At 43.2% G+C, this 8,031-nt stretch overlaps 1 protein-coding gene and 1 long non-coding RNA gene across 2 annotated transcripts in view; one reads left to right on the forward strand and one right to left on the reverse strand.

Annotated features, from left to right (window-relative positions):
* The window catches only part of LOC122552309 (intercellular adhesion molecule 5-like), a 78,406-nt gene that overhangs the window by 37,402 nt on the left and 32,973 nt on the right, over positions 1-8,031 (reverse strand). The window lies entirely within an intron of this gene.
* Positions 1-8,031, forward strand: part of LOC122552314 — a 31,435-nt gene that overhangs the window by 16,883 nt on the left and 6,521 nt on the right. The gene's annotated exons all lie outside the window — the stretch shown is intronic.

The following is an 8,031-nucleotide window of genomic DNA, read 5'->3' on the forward strand; positions in this document are numbered from 1 at the left end:
ATTTTCCTGCTCCTCGGATGCTGCCTGAACTGCTGTGCTTTTCCAGCACCACTCTAATCTAGAATCTGGTTTCCAGTATCTGCAGCCCTTGTTTTTACGTGGTTACCTCATCTTCCCTGTACCGTGCTTTCTTTTCCTTGGGATAAATCTCTGCATGTCTCCTTAATTACTCCCAGAAATTCCTGCCATTGCTGTTCCACTGTCTTTCCTGCTAGGCTCCTTTCCCAGTCAATTCTACCCAGATGTTCCCTCATGCCTCTGTAGTTGCCTTTATTCAGCTGTAATACCGTTACCTCTAATTTTAACTTGTCCCTCTCAAATTGGAGAGTAAATTCAATCATATTATGGTCACTGCCTCCTAAGGGTTCCTTCATCCTAAACTCCCTTATCAAGTCTACCTCATTGCACAACATTAAATCCAGTATTGTCTGTTCTCTAGTGAGCTCCACCACAAGCTGCTCAAAAAGTCTGACACGTGAAGGCGCAGGGAGTTTTAAGAGTCTTAGAATGAAATGAAGCTCATGGATATGTACAAAAAATAATTTAATGGGCTACTGAAATGTTGGCCTTAATTTCAAGGAAGCTAGAATGGACGTTAAATCAAGCTTTTGTGAAACTGAGTTTTGAGCACTGTACTGAGTTCATTTCTGGGCATTGTACATCTCCAAGTATATATTGGATTTTGGAACATGCCAGAACAATACCAGGACTCAGATGATTAAATTATAAAATTGCAGAGATTAGGTTTGTATTCCCTTCAGTTTAGAAGATTAAGCAGTGATCTAATTGAAATAATTATGACCATTACAAGAGTTCGTAACGTTGGTAGAAACTGTTTTCTGTGCTGAGGGGACTGTAAACAAGGGTAAGGCTGTCGGGGTGACATCAGGGAGCACTTCTTCAAACAAGTGCATATAAAATCATATGAGCTACATTAACCATAAATGTGTTTCTTACTCAGAGGTGGCATGTAGCTGCCATTGGCATTCCTAATTTCATTTCAACCCCACCCAGAGCTGACAATATCAGGTTTAATCTGGTGCGGAGTCTTCTCCCAGTCAACAACTCTGCTGGAGCTATCCTTATAGATGGGTGAGGGGTGGTCCTATAAGCAAACAGGAATCGGCACAGTTTGGTATCAAGAGGTGCTGTAGGCTGCTTCTTTAGCAATGCCTTCAATATTTGGACCGCTCTTTCCTGTAGACCATTAGATGATGGTATGGAGCTGTCTTTATGTACTGAATATCATTTGACTTTAGGAAATAGTCAAGTTCCCTGCTGGTAAATTACATCCCATTGTCCGCGACCAAAATTTGCAGTAGTCCATGTATCACGACCGATACTTGCAGCTTCTCAATTGTCATCCCTAATTTTGCTGTACAGACTTTATGCAAATCCAACCACTTTGGGTGGACATCCACAATGAGCAAGAATATTGATCCCATGACAGGACCAAGTCCAGGGTTTACCCAGCCATTCCCACAAATGTAGGGGCATTGCTGGTGGCAGTTTTTGTCCTTGTTAGCACTCTGGGTATTGCCCCATCTACACAGCTATATCGGCCTCCAACCCTGGCAACCAGACATCGCTTCTTGCTAGCGTCTTCATCTTAGAAACTCCTGAATGACCCTGGTGGAGTTCAGCCAGTATCTGGCAGCAACCTTTACTCAGGACAGCACCCTTGCTCCCCACAATAATACCTGGTCTTGCCAGGTTTCAATCCTGGTTGCAATGGCCCTTCTGTTTCCCCCATTACCATCAGCTGTTTTAGTTTCTCTAGGACAGGATGTTTTGTGTGCCCATAGTCAGATATTGTCAGCGGTGACTGGAAGGGTGTCCAGGAAGTTCAAAACCAAAACAGACTGTTCGAGGGGAGGCACCAGTGGTGGAGTGTCTGCCAGTGGGAGGTGGCTCAAGGAATCCGCACTGACCATTTGGCTTCCTGGATGGTGTTCTAACTTGGACTTGTATGCGCTGGGAATAAGGGCCTGACACTGAATTCTCCTGGAATCTATGGGTAGCACCACCTTATCTTCCATCAGAAACCCTAGCAGGGTTTGTGATCTGTTATTGTGACACATTTCCATCACTAAAGCTACTGCTGGAACTTCCTCACACCAAAAATGACTGCCAAGCCTTCCTTCTCTATCTGGGTGTAATGCGTTCACCATCAGCCAAAGTGTGGGAAGCATGTGCTATCAGGATTCCTCTCCTTTGGGTTTCCGGTGAACCAACACTGCTCCAATACCATGTGGGGAGGCATCGCATGTCAGCACTACCTCTCGCTTCGGATCGTAGTTGACAAAGATCTTAGATTAGATTAGATTAGATTCCCTAATCTGGAAACAGGCCCTTCAGCCTAACAAGTCGACACTGACCCTCCGAAGAGTAACCCACCCAGACCCATTTCCCTATATTTTCCCCTGACTACTGCACCTAACACTATATCAGTACGACCTCTCGCTTCGGATCGTAGTCGGCCAAGACCTTAGATGACAAAAGCTGCGTTTTCCCTAAAGGCTACTTCGTGGCTATGTGACCATTTCCAAGGCTGACTCTTTATCAACAGCAGGTGTAAGAGTGCAAAGATAGAGGCCAGGTTACGTATGAATTTTCTGTAATAATTTACTAACCCATGGAAAGACCTATGTTCTGGTACGGACATGGGAGCCAGGGCTCCTTTGATCACCCTCACTTTATCTTCCAATGGGTGTAACCCAGTTTTGGAAAAGAGCACAGGCTGACAATACCCCAAATAGCAGTCTTGTGTCTTGGTATAAACCCTTATAGGTATTAATTATAGTGTACTTCTGGGACTCATCCAATCACAATTGTGGGTAGGCATGGCTCATGTCCAGCTTCGTAAAGGAGAGCCCTCTCACCACCTTCGCATACAAGTCCTCTGTGCGAGGGATTGGGTATTTATCCAGCTGCAAGAGGTGGTTTACTGTTTGTTTAAAATCCCCACAAAGATGAACTGAGCTATCAGGCTTCACAATCAGTACGACCAGTGCCACCCATTCTGTAACTGCACTGGTATGATGATTCCTTTGCTCTTCAGCCTCCTGATTTCTGCCTGTACTTTTAGGGCAAATGGTATTAGGCAGGTGTCGCAAAATCTCGGAATTGCTGCCTGGTCAAGATGTAAAGTGGCTTTGGCCCTTTGATAGTCTCAAGCCCTTTGTGAAATACTTCTGGGTATTTCACTAGGACTTCACTGATGTAGCCATTTTCTAATCGAAAAATGTTGAGCCAATCTAGGTGAATCTTTCTCAACCAATTCTGCCCTAATAGGCTTGGGCCCCAAGCCTTTTACTCCCATCAGTGGGAACTACACCAACTGCTTCTCATAGGTAATCGGAAGCCAAACTTTTACCCTCAATCTGCAACAGTTCCCCAGTGTATGTTAATAGTGTGGCTAAGATCTTGCACAAACGTAATGGTTGGAGTCCCAAGCGAATCTTGTTAAAGACCAAATCTGCAACCACAGATACAGCTGCACTGGTATCGACTTTCATGGGAACTGGGTGACCATTTCACTGAACATTAATTTTAATCGGTTCTGAATTGGAAATTGCTAAGCACTTTAATTGTTCCAACCCACATGTACGGGGACTTTCCAGGGTGTGCACTCTTCTGGGTGACAGCCTATAGGTTTTCTTACTCAGGTCGGGCCCTATAGGAGTCTTTTGTTGTCTCAAATCCATATTATGGCAGCAACGACAATGGCTACAAATAAGGAAGGAGAAGATTGAATATGAGGGTAAACTAGTTGGTAATATTTGGAAAGATTGCAAGAAGTTTTTTTCGTATATAAAGAGCAAAAGGAGGCAAAAGTAGACATTGGGCTGCTGAAAAATGATGCTGGAGAATTAATGATGAGGAACAAAGAAATGGCTGATGAACTGAATAAGTATTTTGCATCAGTCGTCTGAGGCTTTATAAAACTCTGGTCAGACCACATTGAAAGTATTATGAGCAGTTTTATGCCCCATACCTCAGGAAAGATGTATTGTCCCTGGAGCAGGTCCCAACGAGGTTCATGAGAATGATCCCAGGAATGAAAGGCTTAACATACAAGGAACGTTTGAGGATTCTGGATCTATACTCGATAGAGTTTAGAAGGATGGGGGGATCTGATTGAAACTTTCAGAATACTGAATGGCTTGGACAGATTGGATATAGGGGAGATGTTTCCATTGGTAGGACAGACGAGGACCCAATGGCGCAGCCTCAGAGTAAAGGGGAATCCAGCATCAATCCCTGTGGAACACAGCTGTGCTATGGACCAGACCAGACCTTCTCAAAATATTTTAAGAAGGTAGCCCAGACCCTAACCTTTTCTTATTTTGAAGGTAAATGTCAGATGCTGTTTTCCAGGTGCAGTGCAGTTGGTCAAATTACTTGACGTTAAGCAAAACATAATTTATTCAAACACTGCAGTTAAAGTGCAATAAAAGAAACAAGAATTTGTGAATAACAACTCCATTGGAAAACTTAACAGAGTAATAAATACAGTAATTATTACTAATTAACTATTTCAATATAATGAATCCATAAGCATATTCTTGGCAAAAGGCAAATTCAGAAAACAGATTGTCACATGGATAGCATAAAGCAGACAGAGGACCCCCAGCTTTTGGCTGTAACCAAGAGAGGTACAAAAATAGCTTCCATCTCTTCAAGACCCGAACAGCAATTATTGAAAACTACACCTAAAATCCCTGGTTCTGTGAGTGGATTTTAGGTGTAGTTTTTGGAGGGTGGCTAATGTTATACCACTTTTTAAGAAAGGTGGGTGAGAGAAAGCAGGAAATTATAGACCAGTTAGTCTGACCTCAGTGGTGGGAAAGATGCTGGAGTCTATGATAAAGGATGAAATTACTGCACATCTGGATAGTAGTTACAGGATAGGACAGAGTCAGCATGAATTTATGAAGGGGAAATCATGCTTGACTAATCTTCTTGAAGTTTTTGAGGATGTAACTCTGAAGTTGGACGAGTGAGATCCAGTAGATGTAGTGTACCTGGACTTTCAGAAAGCTTTTGATAAAGTCCCACATAGGAGGTTATGAGTAAAATTAGGGTGCATGGTATTGGGCGCAAAGTACCAGATTGGATTGAAAATTGGTTGGCTAATAGGAAACAAAGGGTAGTGATAAACGGCTCCATTTCGGAATGGCAGGCAGTGACCAGTGGGGTACCGCAGGGATCCGTGCTGGGACCACAGCTTTTTACAATATATGTTAATGATATAGAAGATGGTATCAGCAATAACATTAGCAAATTTGCTGATGATACTAAGCTGGGTGGCAGGGTGAAAAGTGATGAGGATGTTAAGAGATTACAGGGTGACCTGGACAAGTTAAGTGAGTGGGCAGATGCATGGCAGATGCAGTTTAATATGGATAAATGTATGGTTATCCACTTTGGTAGCAAGAACAGAAAGGCAGACTACTACCTCAATGGAATCAATTTATGTAAAGGGGCAGTACAGAGAGATCTGGGTGTTCTTGTACACCAGTCAATGAAGGCAAGCATGCAGGTACAGCAGATAGTGAAGAAGGCTAATATGATTTACCCTTGAGTTTCGAAGATTGAGAGAGGATCTGATTGAGACATATTAGATTATTAAAGGATTGGACACTCTGGAGGCAGGAAACATGTTTCCGCTGATGGGTGAGTGCCGAACCAGAGGACACAGCTTAAAAATACGGGGTAGACCACTTAGGACAGAGCTTAGGAGAAACTTCTTCACCCAGAGAGTGGTGGCTGTGTGGAATGCTCTGCCCCAGAGGGCAGTGGAGGCCCACTCTCTGGATTCATTTAAGAAAGAGTTGGATAGAGCTCTCAAAGATAGTGGAATCAAAGGTTATGGAGATAAGGCAGGAACAGGATACTGATTAAGAATGATCAGCCATGATTATATTGAATGGCGGTGCAGGCTCGAAGGGCTGAATGGTCTACTCCTGCACCTATTGTCTATTGGAACCTTGACCACGCCCATTCAGGCTGTTTCTATTGTTCCAGCTTTAAAGAAAAAACACCCAAGGCTAGTTATCTTCTCATGGGCTGCTTGTCACCTGTCCCTAAATCTCTCTCTCCAAAAAAAACCCAGGACAGAATAACCTCTGAAAGTGACAGCATCGTCACAGCTGGTCTCAGGCTTCCAGTCCAAAACAATGCCCTCCATCATTGCTCTCTGTTTCATACCATTGAGGCAATTTTACATCCATTTGGCAAGCTCACCCTGAATCCCATGTGATATAACTCTATTAAACAATCTACCCTGTGAAACTTTTCAAGGACTTTACAAAAGTCCAAGTAAACAATGTCTACCACTCTGCCCTTATCTAAAAGTGGCCTAATCAATGTCCTGTACAGCCGCCACATGACCTCCCAACTCATGTACTCAATACTCTGACCAATAAAGGCAAGTACACCAAATGACTCCTTCACTATCCTATGTACCTGCGGTTTCACTTTCAAGGAACTATGAACCTGCACTCCAAGGTCTCTTTGTTCAGCAACACTCCCCAGGACCTAATCATTAAGTGTATAAGTCCTGCCCTGATTTACCTTTCCAAAATGCAGGACCTCACATTTATCTAAATTGAACTCTATCTGCCACTCCTCAACCAATTAGCCCTTCTGATCAAGATCCCTTTGTACTGTGAGGTAACCCTCTTCACTGTCCAATACACCTCCAATTTTGGTGCCATCTGCAAACTTACTAACCATACCTCTTACGTTCACATCCAAATCATTTATATAAATGAGGAAAAGCAGTCAACCTAGCACTGATCCTTGTGGCACTCCACTGGTCACTGGCCTCCAGTCTGAATGCAACCCTCCACCAACACTCTCTGTCATCTACCTTCGAGCCAGATCTGTGTCCAAATGGCTAGTTCTCCCTCTATTCCATGTGATCTAACCTTGCTTACCAGTCTACCATGAGGAACCTTGTCAAACACCTTACTGAAATCCATACAGATCATGTTCACCGCTCTGCCCTCATCCATCCTCTTTGTTACTTCTTCAGTAAACTCAATCAAGTTCATGAGACATGATTTCCCACGTATAGAGCCATGTTGACTATCCCTCATCAGTCCTTGTCTTTCCAAATACATGTACATCCTGTCTTTCGGGAATCCTTCCAACAACTTGCCCACCCACTGATGTCAGGCTCACCGGTCTATAGTTCCCTGGCTTGTCCTCACCACCTTTCTTAAATAGTGACACCACATTAGCCAACCTCCAGTCTTCTGGTACCTCACCTGTGGCTATTGATGATACAAATATCTCAGCAAGGAACCCAGCAATCACTTCCCTCACTTCCCACAGAGTTCTAGAGTATACCTGATCAGGTCCTGGAGATTTATCCACCTTTATGGAAATCAACTTCTGTTATTCTCTTTTTTTTTGCTATTCTGATAAAACATTTTTAAAATGATTTACATGGTATAAAGGAAAAGGATCAGTCCCATGCAAAACATAGATCTCTATTCTGCTCTCCGGGCAGAAAAATCCTAAACTATTCTTTTATAAGCAAGTTTCCTTTATTGGTCAGTGCATGGATTATAGGAATTGGGAGGTCATGTTCCAGCTGTACAGGACATTGGCTAGGCCCCTGGTTTGAAATATTGCATGCAATTCTGGTATCCCTGCTATAGAAATAATGTTGTGAAACTTGAAAGGGTTCAGAAAAAATTTACAGAAAAAGTTGCCAGTGTTGAAGGGTTTTAACTATAGGGAGAGGTTGAATAGGCTGGGGCTGTTTTCCCTGGAGTGTCGGAGGCTGAAGGGATGACCTTATAGAGGTTTATAAAATCATGAGGGGCATCGATAGGGTAAGTAGACAAGATCTTTTCCCTGGGGTGGGGGAGTCCAGAACTAGGCATAGGTTTAGGGTGAGAAGGGAAGGACGAGTTGGACTGAAGGGTCTGTTTCCATGCTGTACATCTCTATGACTCTATGACTTTATGAATTTTGGAAAACAAATTGATTCAAAATACGTGGGATATGGACAGT

This window comes from Chiloscyllium plagiosum, chromosome 8 (assembly GCF_004010195.1).
Source record: "Chiloscyllium plagiosum isolate BGI_BamShark_2017 chromosome 8, ASM401019v2, whole genome shotgun sequence".
NCBI lineage: Eukaryota > Metazoa > Chordata > Chondrichthyes > Orectolobiformes > Hemiscylliidae > Chiloscyllium > Chiloscyllium plagiosum.